Source organism: Ctenopharyngodon idella, chromosome 4 (genome assembly GCF_019924925.1).
Source record: "Ctenopharyngodon idella isolate HZGC_01 chromosome 4, HZGC01, whole genome shotgun sequence".
In the NCBI taxonomy this organism is placed as follows: domain Eukaryota; kingdom Metazoa; phylum Chordata; class Actinopteri; order Cypriniformes; family Xenocyprididae; genus Ctenopharyngodon; species Ctenopharyngodon idella.
The window spans coordinates 26,155,714-26,169,657 of record NC_067223.1 but is presented as its reverse complement, the minus strand read 5'-3'; the positions used below and the strand labels follow the sequence as shown (position 1 = coordinate 26,169,657).

The 13,944-nt window shown below is 38.6% G+C and overlaps 1 protein-coding gene and 1 pseudogene across 6 annotated transcripts in view; both read left to right on the top strand.

The window, feature by feature from the left end:
* The window catches only part of LOC127511152 (gastrula zinc finger protein XlCGF8.2DB-like), a 227,952-nt gene that overhangs the window by 122,191 nt on the left and 91,817 nt on the right, over positions 1-13,944 (top strand). The window lies entirely within an intron of this gene.
* On the top strand, positions 1,113-13,462 carry LOC127511068 (NACHT, LRR and PYD domains-containing protein 12-like; annotated as a pseudogene).

The following is a 13,944-nucleotide window of genomic DNA, read 5'->3' as shown; positions in this document are numbered from 1 at the left end:
CACTTACCAATGCATCCAGCAAAAGCAGAGATTCTGAAAATTCTGCATCCATAGACCTTAGTCATGGTAGCACCACTGTATGCACATTTCACAACACATCAGCGTGTTGAAACTTTGCGTGCATGTTCATGACCCTAAATGAGAAAAAGCCACAAAATTTCAAGAAAAACAATGTGGGTTAGATAGTATTTCAGATAGCTTGAAAAAAGAAATGATCATTTTTACATGTGGCTGACAAAATATTTTTTTTGTATTGAAAGCTTTTTTTTAGCTTCATAGGGTAGTAAAAAAAAAACTAAAATAACAGAATATAACCAAGAAATGTTATTGTTTTGGGTATGTACAGTTGCCTTAGAATATTAAAATATGCAGGTCAAATTGACCCATGAACATCACCACCGTAACCAAAATTTAACTCAAAAATCAAAACAGGTCAATTTGACCCGCAACAGTACATGAGGGATAATTATTATCTTCTTCAGCCGGCAGCTGATATCATAACAAAACATTCTCTCCCCAGCCCGGTGCTCCTCCTCCTGTCATGACGCAATCCACCACACATTACCGTATTATAGTGAATATCTCACACACGTGACCAAAAAACAAACAAGGTTCTGTTTCAGAGGATGATATAGCTTAAATAATTAGAGATGCAACAGCTGACACTTTAGTCCTTGCAGAATGTCATCCTCCTCGTCACCAATGCAATAGATGAGAGTATTCACCTGATTTCCCTCCGTAGACAAATACGGAGGAACAGTTTCAATCCAGCAGCCATCAGAATGTTAAATGGGTCAAACATTCATTGACCCTGACATCATTCTAATCTACCTTATACATTCATATACATTCAGTCCACACCGCAGTCACTGATGTACATATGCGACTTGCACAGACACTATATAATAATATTGTAATATTGCACTATTATATATTTCGCTTTTTGGTATATTTATCATTTATATGTTTCTTCTACTTATTTACGTATATTTTATTCCTTTCTTTTAATGGCATTCATGGTGGGAAGCAAAGTAAGTATTTCATTGTACTGGGAGCTGTGCATATGACAATAAAGGCTTTGGACTTTGAACTTCATCGTGTCCCAGCAGCAGACTCAGAATGTGTGGCGCAATGTCACTAATGCCACTCTGAGCTCAGAGAAACCTCCGCAGACAGTGCTGCCTGTGTATTTCCGTATGTCATTTTGTCTCTTAACTATATATTTCAGTGTGGTCCGTCTATGTTTATCTTTCTCTTTTTACCTGTAATTTCGCAATCATTCTACTAAATGGCATGTCAGAAATGTTGGGTCTTTTAACGACAGACAGTGAATCTCTGCATAGTTTCACTTCCATGTTGTTTGTCTATTGAAAAACTGGTTCTGAAAAAAACCTTCCCCCAGGTTTTTATGAAAGGAGCTTCAGAACTTCTGCTCAAGACGCCAGTTCAGTGGAGGAACAAGAAACATCGGCATCGGTTGCATGGTTAGTAAATACTACTTTATAAAATATTGACAGATATAGATTTAAATGTGGCATGTATCCGTTCACATCGATTAGAGACTTGTCAGACATCTTTGAGACAGTGTGCATATCTGTTTTTTGAGGTTGTTAGAAACTTTTAAAATCTACAAATTTACACAACATAACTTTCTGATGTTTCATACGTCTCTCAGCTCAGATGACTGTATCTTTGTTCATAAATATGAACATTCATCTCACAACCTTTATTTCAACTAATTCATTTAAATTGTGAAGGTGTATTTTCGTAATTTAGTCTGTCTACAGTAACATATTCTGTGTCAGAATTTCTCAACATATCTAGCATACACAATAATACTTAAGAGTTTTAAACAAATATTTTAGAAATATAAATACACATAAATGCTCCAGTTTTGTTGCAAGAAAAAACAAGAGAAAATATGATCAGGTGATGTTGACTATGTATTAATGATGACATAATCATAATGTAATAACTTGATTTACTGAACTCATCTAGCATTTAATATCTTATTATGTAGGTGATGTTTTATTAATTTTGCATTGTTCATTATAGTAGCCCTGTGATTCTGCAGCTTGAGATCCAACAGTGTTGTGAGAAATTTTATTTAAAAAAAAATGTTTGATCAAGAAACTCTTTTTGTTTAAACTGGTTAAATTAGTTTTTGCACACTGTACTATTGTTTCAAACTGTTTTCCTTTTATTTCTGCTGAAATATGTTTCAGTATATTTGCACACACAACACTGGAATGTAGAATTCCACCTATTTAACTCCTGGAAATCGAAGTCATGTCATTTAATCTCCTTGTTCGCTGTGCAAAAAACTTGAGCTGTAGTGGTTATCTTTTCAGACTGACTATAAACTAAAGCCTGTACTATGGTATCTCCTTTCGCCTTATCAAGACTGTCTGCTGCTGCTAAATGAGCCTTGGTCTGGGCATGTTCAAAAACTTTTTTCAGAGTGCTCATTGCTGATTTTCAATATCCGAAGCAGATAAGGTTACTGTACGCGTGATCCATTCGTTTGCTAGTTTCATCCCGCTGTCTTTTCTGGCCCCAAAGACCCAACTGCTTTACATGTTGTGCAGCTCAAACTTGATTTTTCCATTACAAGCCAGGGGTAGTAGGTCTGTATAACTCTGAATTGAGCTTCTGTTTAGTTATGCATAACATTTCTGACCTGTCGCTACATGTCCCAAACTCTTCTCCACTGCAAGCACTCTCCTTTCCCTCCAAAACCAACCTGCACCTCTTCTTGCTGTTGAACCTGGCTAGCTGGTGCTGTGGAGTAAGTTTCCCAAAACCAACCATGGTCGCAAGTTCCGTCATTACCAACAGAGATCAATGGAACTTGTGACCATATTTGGCTAACAATGTTTTTTTGGGAAATGCCCCCTTGCTCGGTTAACTGTGCCGGTAACTTCCTGCACCTGCTTGGTACCGTAACCACCCTGTTGTGTATTTGTCACCATTCTGATTCATCTAGAAGCATCATCATTTGACTCTTCTTTTCTTTTGAAAAAGGATAGCAAATTTAACTCTCTTTGACATTTTGCTGTGCACAATTCTGATCTCTACTTCCAGTTTTTTGGCTTTTTTCTGCATATGTGATGTTCACAGTGTTTTCCCTTCTTGATTCCCATTTATAAAGAGAACAATCTAAAACAGTGTTTCCCAACCACATTCCTGGAGGCCCTCCAACACTGCACATTTTGCTTGTCTCCCTAATCAAACATACCTGATTCAGACCAACAGCTTATTAGTAGAGACTCCAAGACCTGAAATGCATGTGTGTGCAGTGTTGGGGACCTCCAGGAATGTGTTTGGGACACACCGATCTAAACTAATAAAGAATGTGAAATTTGCTTGAAAATTTTCACATAAATTATATATATTATTTTAATTCTATGTTATTACTTTCATTATTAAACCATGTGAGGTACCAGATCAGCGTAAATAGGTACCTGAACACAGACAGCCAAAACCTGAGAGGTCCCAAATTAACGAATTAAGCAATAATTAAGCCCTGTATGTGACTCTAGTGTGTCACTGAGGGATCAGAGACTCTGAGACTCGTGATCTGATCACAGCTTCAATTCATACTTCAATTTTTTTTTCTGCAGCTGTGAATCAGTGAAGAGCGATGGCGTCTGTTGAAGAGCTGCTTGAGAAATCACTTAATGAACTGGTAAAAGCTGAACTGAAGAAGTTTCAGTGGCACTTAAAGAATGATCATGATTGTATATCACAGTCTGAAATGGAGAAAGCAGATAGGTTAAAAACTGTGGATAAGATGGTGGCATGTTTTGGGCCAGAAGAAGCTGTGAAGATCACAGTGGACATCCTGAGAAAGATGAACCAGAATAATCTTGCTGAGCAGCTGGAGAACAAACACAAGCAAGGTAACATTTAATTCACAGTGACTGTGATGTGATTGACTGTGATGGTTTGACTTTTTGCCTTGCTGATGTGTTTGTGTGATTTATGTATCCCAGTGAATGATTCTGTCTCTCTCTCTCTCACTCTCTCATACACACACACACAGTTCAGGCTGATGGCAGTATGAAGGCATCTATCTTTGTTGGAGCTGATTCAGAACAGAACTTGGGTAAATTATAATCACTGCCTGTACATGGAAACAAGAGAAAATATAGCAGTAAGCAGCAGATACAGGGCCATGCAAATACAAAAACATGCAAAGGTTCATTTAAGCAAAAACATTAACTTTTAATGACTTTGGTCAGCATAGCTGAAACATGATCTGAGTCAAATGGTATTAGGAATGGTAATAGGAATTAAAAAAAAAAAAAAAGTTATTCAGTAATTTTAAATTGTAAACCAAATTTTTAGGGATGAGCGATATACCATCAACTGGCAGTGATTTTGGATTATCTCTATTGTGGTTACACTTGTGTGAAGTTTTAGTGCTGTGCCCTCATGAAAGTTTATCTTTTGCATGAGTTTTTATGCCTAACAAGCGATTTTTAAACCGTTCAGGCGCAGTAAGCTGTGAAAGAAAACTTAATTCAATACTCTTGCTCTGTCTGAGAGCTGAGGGCTCTACAAGCTTGTTTCGACTGCACTGATTGGAGTGTTTTTGAGGCTACAGCCACTGATCTGAATGACAGATCAACGACAAACCTTGGTTTACTGCAAAACTCAGACAGCTTCACCGTCACAGACAGCTGTGCTGTCCAGCTGTCATCCATCTTCACACTGATCTTCAATAGATCACTGGAGCTGTCCCCTCTGAAGTCCCCTCCTGCTTCAAATGCTCCACCATCATCCCTGTACCCAAGAAACCGAAAATCACAGGACTAAATGACTACAGACCTGTTGTTTCGATGTCTGTGGTCATTAAGTCATTTGAGAGACTGGTGCTGGCCTACCTGAAGGACATCACTGGACCCCTGCTGGACCCCCTGCAGTTTGCTTATGGAGCAAACAGGTCTGTGGATGATGCAGTCAATATGGGACTGCATTATATCCAACAACATCTGGACAAACCAGGAACTTATGCAAGGATCCTGTTTGTGGACTTCAGTTCGGCTTTCAACACCATAATCCCGGGTACCCTCCTGAATAAACTGACCCAGCTCTCTGTACCCACCTCCATCTGTCAGTGGATCACCAGCTTCCTGACAGACAGGCAGCAGCTAGTGAGGCTGGGAAAACTCACATCCAGGACTCTCACCATCAGCACTGGAGCTCCTCAGGGTTGTGTTCTCTCCCCACTGCTCTTCTCCCTCTACACAAATGACTGCACCTCTAAAGACCCCTCTGTCAAGCTCCTGTAGTTCGCAGAGGACACCACAGTCATCGGCCTGATCCGGGACGGAGACGAGTCTGCTTACAGACTGGAGGTTGAACAGCTGGCTGTTTGGTGCAGTCATAATAACCTGGAGCTGAACACGCTCAAAACAGTGGAGATGATAGTGGACTTTAGGAGAAACCCCCCTGCACTCCCCCCCCTCAGCATCATGAACAGCACTGTGGAGGCAGTGGAGTCATTTAGGTTCCTGGGCACCATCATCTCTCAGGACCTGAAGTGGGACAATCACATTGACTCCACTGCGAAAAAGGCTCAGCAGAGATTGTACTTCCTTCGCCAGCTGAGGAAGTTCAACCTGCCACAGGTGCTGCTGACACAGTTTTACTCAGCTGTTATTGAGTCAGTTCTGTGCACTTCTATAACTGTTTGGTTTGGGTCAGCCAGCAAATCAGATATAAGAAGACTGCAACAGATTGTTAGGACAGCTGAAAGGATAATTGGTATGCACCTGCCCAACCTTCAGGACTTGTACAACGCCAGAGTGAAGAAACGGGCAGGTAACATCATCACAGACCCCTCTCACTCTGGACACAACCTGTTTGCACTTCTGCCCTCAGGCAGACGTTACAGATCTCTGTGCACTAGAACATCTAGGCATAAGAACAGTTTTTTCTCAACGCTATCTCCAGCCAGTTTTAGTATTCACTTTTAGTACTTGAGAGAGAGTAAAAATTATTTGTGTGTGTGTGTATGTGTATATATATATATATATATATATATATATATATTCTATTCATCCTGCTGTATATACAGTACAAATCTGTATGTCTTCTGTTCCAGATGTAAACCACATTAGTATTATTATTTATTTTATTTTACTTATTTATTATTATTTTTTATTTTACTTATTTAAATGTTCTTTCTGTTCTCATGTCATATGTATGTGTGTACCAAGAGCTCCTGTAGAAAACCACAACAAATTCCTTGTGTGTTTGTGCACACCTGGCGAATAAAGCTCATTCTGATTCTGATTCTGAGATCATTTTTACTTGCAGTAGATACGCTAGTACTAGGCTAGTACTTTTGCTGGGATATCAAAATTCATGTTGAAAAGTATGAAATTTCAATGCTATCAAAAAATTACAAATCGTAACCTTATTTCAAAGTGAAATAACTATATTTAGAACTATATATCGTTAGCATGAAATAAAAATACTAAAATGATTATGATATATATGATATAGGTATTCCAGTGACTTGACATGAGTCAAGGTATTTTCATGACCATACATGTTGTCAATTTAAGCATAATCTGTGTAAGATTGTGCATGTAAACACTGTTGAAGTATGAGTGTAATTAAGTTCAATGTAGTAAAAGCACAGAGTTCAAGTTACCACGCATGTGCAGTTATGTTTTTGGTAATAGAAATCAAAGACCAGGTTAGAATTTATCTAAAGATTTTATTATAATTTTATTCAAATTGATCACTTACCCTTTGCTGACTTTTTTCCTCTTTTTTCAAAGGCTCAGCTGCAAAGCACAGTAAGGCTGCTCTTCATGAGATTAGCTTCAGTCTGAAGAACAAATTAAAACAGGACTACACACGGATATTGGTTGGTAATTCACAGACAGGTCATCAGAAGTACCTGAACAATATCTACACTGATTTATATGTGGTGGAGAATGAGACTGAAGGGAGAGTGAATGAACATGAGGTGAGACAGATCGAATTGAATCTCAAACAATTTGATGCCAAAGACACACCGATCCAATGCAATAACATTTTCAAAGTCCATAATGGTCAACAAAACAGAAAGGTGCTAATGATGGGGATCGCAGGGGTGGGAAAAACAGTCTCCGTCAGTAAATTTATCCTTGACTGGGCTGAAGGAAAAGAAAATCAGGATATAGCCTTCATTTTTCCTCTGCCGTTCCGTGAGCTAAACCTGATTACAGAGAACTGCAGTCTCATGGGACTGCTTCACAAATACTTCTTTAGTGGTACTGAAGTGCTGCCCTCTATTGCTGAAGGTGATGGTAAGGTCATGTTCATCTTTGATGGGCTGGATGAATGTCGCTTCCCTTTGAGCTTTAAAGATGGTGACATAATTACAGATGTTCACAAAATAACAACAGTAAGTAAGATAATAACAAACCTTATCAAGAGACACCTGGTTCCCTCTGCTCTTATCTGGATCACATCCAGACCAGCAGCAGCCAGTCTGATACCTCGACACTACATTGATCAGGTGACTGAAGTGCGCGGATTTAACGATGAGCAGAAAGAGCAATACTTCACCAGAAACAGCAGTCCTGAGGTTGCTGGAAACATCATCCATCACATCCGGAAATCCAGGAGCCTGTACATCATGTGCCACATCCCCGTCTTCTGCTGGATCTCTCTCACTGTTCTTCAGCCTCTACTGGCTTGAGAGAGCAATGACAAAACTCCCACAACTCTCACAGGGATGTACACAAACTTCTTAATTTCTCACCAGCAACAGATGAAAGAAAAATACTGTGATGATCCTGAACCTAAAGCCAATGCAATGTCTTTTGATCAGATTATTTTGAAGCTTGGGAAACTGGCCTTTCAACAGCTGGAGAAAGGAAATCTGATTTTCTACAAAGAAGATCTGGAGAAATGTGAACTAGATGTCAGTGAAGGGTTGGTGTTCTCTGGGTTATGCACTCAAATCTTTCAGGAGGAAAAGGCTTTTGCAGCAAGAAGTGTTTTCAGCTTTGTACATCTCAGTGTCCAGGAATTTCTTGCTGCTCTCTATGTGTTTTTGATGGACAAAGATGAGAAAGCTAAACTATTTTCTCAATCATGGAAAGCAAAACTGACATGGAAACTGCCCAAAAAGCCACTGTTTCAGCTTCATAAAGCTGCAGTCAACAAGGCTTTACAAAGCGAGAATGGACACCTGGACCTTTTCCTCCGGTTCCTTCTCGGTCTCTCTCTGGATTCCAATCAGAGTGACCTGAAGGAACTACTGCCAAAACTGGAACTGAAAACAGAGAATGTTAAAGACACTGTTGACTATATCAAAAAGAAAATAGAGAAGGAGAAATCAGTAGAGAGGACCATCAATCTCTTCTACTGTCTGAGTGAACTGAAAGATGACTTTGTGGAGGAAATCCAGAAGAATCTGAGCTCAGGAAATCTTCAAGCACAGAATCTCTCCTCTGCTCAGTGGTCTGCTCTGGTGTTTGTGCTCCTCATGTCAGAAGACACTCAAGAGATGTTTGAACTGCAGAAATACAGAAGATCTGATGAGGCACTGATGAGACTGATGCCAGTGATCAAAAATACCAGAAGAGCACTGTAAGAGTCTTCTTTGCATTCATTTATATATACTGTTAGTTATTTTAATTAGGCCTTGATTTTACTTGTTGGCAAAGAGTGTTCAGAAAAATGTACGTAAATGTGTGTGATGATATAAATATTGTTTTAAAGTTACATGAAGAGAAAATTGTTTTAGCTTTAAGTACATCACTACAGTTAAAGGATGTTTCGAACTCCAGACTATAAACGCATCACTGTTGTTTGTTTTGTTCTCTACACAGGCTACAGTACTGTAATCTCACTGCTCAGTCCTGTGAAAGTTTGTCTTCAGTTTTACAATCCTCAAATTCTGTTCTGATAGAGCTGGACTTGAGTAACAATGACCTGCAGGATTCTGGAGTGAAGCTTCTTTCTGAAGGACTGAAGAGTCCAAACTGTAAACTGGAGATACTGAGGTAAATGATTTTCCATAAAATAATTTGGGCTGCAAAATGTTTGCAAACGCAAATGTTGCATTTTCAAATACATTTATTTATACACAAATTTGTTGGCCATATTAACTATAATGTAAACAAAGAGCTTTCAATTTACAAACATTTTGATTAGAATTCCCCAATCTCTGGGTCGCGATCCAGTACTGGGCCGTGGAAGAATTGCTACCGGGTCACAAAAACATTCTGGGAAAGAATGTCTACATAGCTATTCCACTGTATTGTTTATTGTGCATTTCCCTTTAGTTAAATCACATTTAATGATTGTTGTGTTATAAATGTCTCTCATCTTGTTCTCATTCTATACCCCATGTGCATAATATGTGGAGATAAATTAGCTAATAAGTCAATGAGCTATGAGCTAATTGAGTCAACAATTGGTTCAACAGCAACTGTTGAAAGTCTCCACGTCGACAAACGTAGCTGCACTGAGAGCAAAGCTGTAACTAACAAGATAGGCCTTATTCATCTTTCTGACACAAAGAATTGATGACATCACAGAGGACATATGCATTGCAGGTCGACGAATTGACCGTTGTTGACAACAAGACAATACTACTTATGTGCAATGTATATTTCAAGACAATGTGCATGAGAAAATATTCTGTGTGAGGATCTCTCTCAGCCAGTCTCCAACACCATTCTCCATTTGATAAAGCAATCAACCGAACTTCTGCTTAAACTTCGTCTTCAGAATCACACGAAAATGTTAGTGTACACTAAACTCATGAAACTTAAATTGATCGTGCACTACTGTCTTCCTTTATTTCTTCAGCAGAAAAAATGTTGACTTTTCGCACAGCGGTTATGGCATGTCTGTCTCGTGACACCTCTCTCTTCTTCTCTTCTTCTCTTTGCATCTCTTGCTGTCATATAGCTGTTAGGGTTGTGTTGGTTTGGATTTTTTGTTTTTTTTTCCTTTGTTGCAGGTTATATGATTGGGGCGTGAGTTGCAGGTTATGCGATTGGGGTGTGACTTGAGTACACATGTTCCTCATCATGGGTCTTATTTAAACATGCTGCGGGAGTTTGTCGAGGCGGCTGCTCAGCTCTTGTTTGGGAGCAGTTTGCCAGGACTGCGCTCTAATGTTGTTATTTTGTGTTTTGTTTCCATTTTGTCATCCATTCATTCGCACTGACAACATTTCATTTGACACATCCATTCACATGCAGTTCATACTGATTGACTCTGCTGATACTGACTTTTTGATTGTTATTTTGGTTAATAAATATTATGTTTGAAGTTATTCCGCCATGTTGTCTCCCTTAATGTTACACCTTTGAGCCAGGTGTAACACAGGAAACCGAGAAACCCATCAAAATAAAAGTCCCTTAGAGAAAATGCCTCAGTTTAAGGATTTCTACATCAGATGGACTTTTTCTTGAGTATCAACTTCAATGACTTTATTGACCTCAGACTGTTATGAAATTCAAGTGGTGTTTCATAATTATTTACCGGAATGCTGAACATAGCTAAGCCCAGTGTAGAGACTACACCCAACTTTTTTATATCCAGTTAGAGCAACTGGCTGCTGGTGTCTAGTTACAATGTAGAAATACTTTGTTCATGTTCTTAAATGGATTTCTACTTTACTCAAGTATAAATGTTAATACATTACTACATTTAGAAAAGTAAATTAATAATTCAGTATTACTCAATTTTTGCATTTGCACAGATGCATTTGTTACTGAAACTGCAAAAAAAAAAAAAAAAACCCTCCAAAAGCAAACTGCACAGGTCACTGTATGAAAGCCAATGTAATGATATGTGGACTGTTGCTGTGTTTGCAGGTTGTCTGGATGTATGGTGACAGAGAACGGCTGTGGTTATTTGTCTTTAGCTCTGAGTTCAAACCCCTCACACCTGAGAGAGCTGGATCTGAGCTACAATCACCCAGGAGATTCAGGAGTCAAGCTAATCTCTGAAAAACTGGACAAACTCAAGTATGTTGAGCACGAAGAGATGTGTGTGTGTGTGTGTGTGTGTGTGCGTGTGTATGTGTGTTTACTGATTTACTGATTGTATCAGATGTGCCAAATGTGAGACTGTGTGTGTGTGTTTTCTAGTGTGGATCATGGAGGAGAATTCCGAATTATAGCAGGACTACACAAATGTAAGTATACACACACACACACACACACCCCTTTGGTGATTTTTGTTGTGTTATTAATGTCTCTCTTCTTGTGTTCAGATGCCTGTGATCTAACACTGGATCCAAACACTTACACACATACACAAATGTTTGTTTCACCATATTGATTAGGACGTTGCATTGACTTCCATTGATTTTATATTAGCTTAATGATATTTTCTATTGCCTAACCCAACCCCTACCCCTTAATCACCCATCACAGAAACATGTGCAAAACACTAGATTTAAATAAAAACATGTTTTGGTTGATTTATAAGTCTTTTTAACTAGCAAGGACCAATAAAAATGTCCCCACAATTCAGTATATCACTATAAAAGTGAGGACATTTGGCCTTTGCAAGTATAGCCAAACCTGTACACTCACAGACACACAGCCTTAGTGATGTCTCTCTTCTTGTGTTCAGATGCCTGTGATCTCACACTGGATCCAAACACAGCAAACACTCGTCTCATTTTGTCTGAGAAGAACAGAAAGGTGACATCTGTGAAGGATTATCAGTCATATCCTGATCATCCAAAGAGATTTGATGTGTGTCGCCAGGTTCTTTGTAGAGAGAGTCTGTCTGGACGCTGTTACTGGGAAGCTGAATGGATTGGAGATGCTGATATATCAGTGACATATAAAGGAATCAGCAGGAAAGGAAGGAATGAAAACTGTTGGTTTGGATTCAATGAAAACTCCTGGAGTCTGAACTGCTGTGATGATGGATTCACTGTCTGCCACAATAGTAAGGAAACCAAGTGTGTCCCTTCAGGCTCCTCAAACAGAGTTGGAGTGTATGTGGACGTGTCAACTGGCATTCTGTCTTTCTACAGCGTCTCTGGCACACACACACTCACACACTTACACACATTCACCTTCACATTCACTGAACCCCTCTATGCTGGATTTGGAGTTTCTGATGCTTCCTCAGTGTCTCTGTGTGAGATTGAAAAGCCTGTAGTGTGAGCAAGAACAGAGACATCACACACACCTGACTGAAAAAAACAAACACTTTATTTACTGTTTACTGTCGGTTACCCAGCATGCTTTACATCTGCATGCACTCAGGCTAGGTTTTTGTCTGTTTACTCTTAGTGGCTGTGTAATTATGTGAAGTGGGTTTGGTGGTTTGTTCTTTAGTTAAAGATCCAGAATTGTGTATAATGTCATGTGTATGTTTTTATTATTATCGAATTGTCTAGTCTCATAAGTGTAGTGCAGCTTGATGGTATGTTCAAGCTAGTAATGGAAGAAATTGAGCTTTACAAATCCCTGAATGAACTAAATCAATTGCTTTTTTTTATATGATTCACTGTTTCAAATCTCTCAAATCTTGGGTCACTTTTATAATGTAGGTTCAGTTTTAATAAAAATGCATGTGTAACAGGGGTGGGGAATGTTGATCCTGGAGGGCCATTGTCCTGCAGAGTTTAGCTCCAACCATAATTAAACACACCTGAAACTAATCAAGGTCTTCAGAATTACTAAAGTTACAGTGAGTGTTTTTTTCAGGGTTGGAGCTAAACTCTGCAAGACAATGGCCCTCCAGGATCAATGTTCCCTACCCCTGATGTATAATGAAGAAGAAAGAGTGACAGTTATTTTTTTCTAAAGCTCTCAAAAACAAACAAACATTACATTAATAAATGAACAGTTGTTTTGTAAATATCATATATGATGCAGATGTGTTTTTGTAACATTTGCACTGACTTGGCCAGTAAATGTTGCCAGGGCAATGGTGTTTTGAGCACTTTCAAACAGTGACTCATCTTACAAAGCAGTTTGTTCAGTTGATTTAGAATTAAACAAAACTTTGTTTCTCGTAATACACTTGGATACACTGTGGGATTACAAATTTAAGAATCTGTTTAAGATCTGTTGATTCTGCATCCTGACATAATATCACATGAAAAACTGAGGTTAAGTACATTGCAGGGATGTGAACTCGAGTCACATGATTTGGACTTGACTTGGATTCGAGTCCCAAATTTTAAGTCTTGTGATTTGACTCGACTCGATATAATCAAAGAAGACTTGCGTCTCGACTTTTATACCTTCTAAAACCAGAGATCGGAGTTGTGATCGATATACCTAGTCAGCACAGTGAGTTATCTGCTAATTACGGACACAAGTAATTAGCAGATTATTTCCGAACATTGTTCAACTCAGTCATCAAAAGACTGCATTGTCTTACACTTCATTGACTCTTAATATCTGTAATATTTACAGACCATACAACCCTGATCTTATTTACTTAAATACTCAATCTGTAACCTGTGTGTTGTTCCCATTTTTTTGGTATGTTTACAATTTGTTACGGAGCTCTCTTGCATGTTCGGCAGAGAGAAGATTTGTGTTGTATGATAATGGGTGATGTTTCTATTTTTCTTTCTTTTCTGGTCATTCTCAGACATGTCAAGACAGAAGAAAGTCATTTTATTTTGTCTCAACAATTCTTCCTGCTGTAATCAATGACTACTAGCTCATTCAGTGTTCAGTCAGGTGGTCCCTGTGTTAATTTTACCAGCTGAAATGTTAAACGTTTAAACACAATTATACACAGCAAAGTGTTGTCACATTTAGAACATTTAGATACACATATTGGCTTTTTGCAGGAAACCCACTTAAAAAAAAACCCTGATCAAGCCAGACTTCGCAAGAAATGGATTGGACAAGTATTTCATTCTAAATTTTTTAGCAAATCTAGAGGCGTGGCAATTATAATCAAGTGTGTTAATTTTTCTTCTTCACAAAC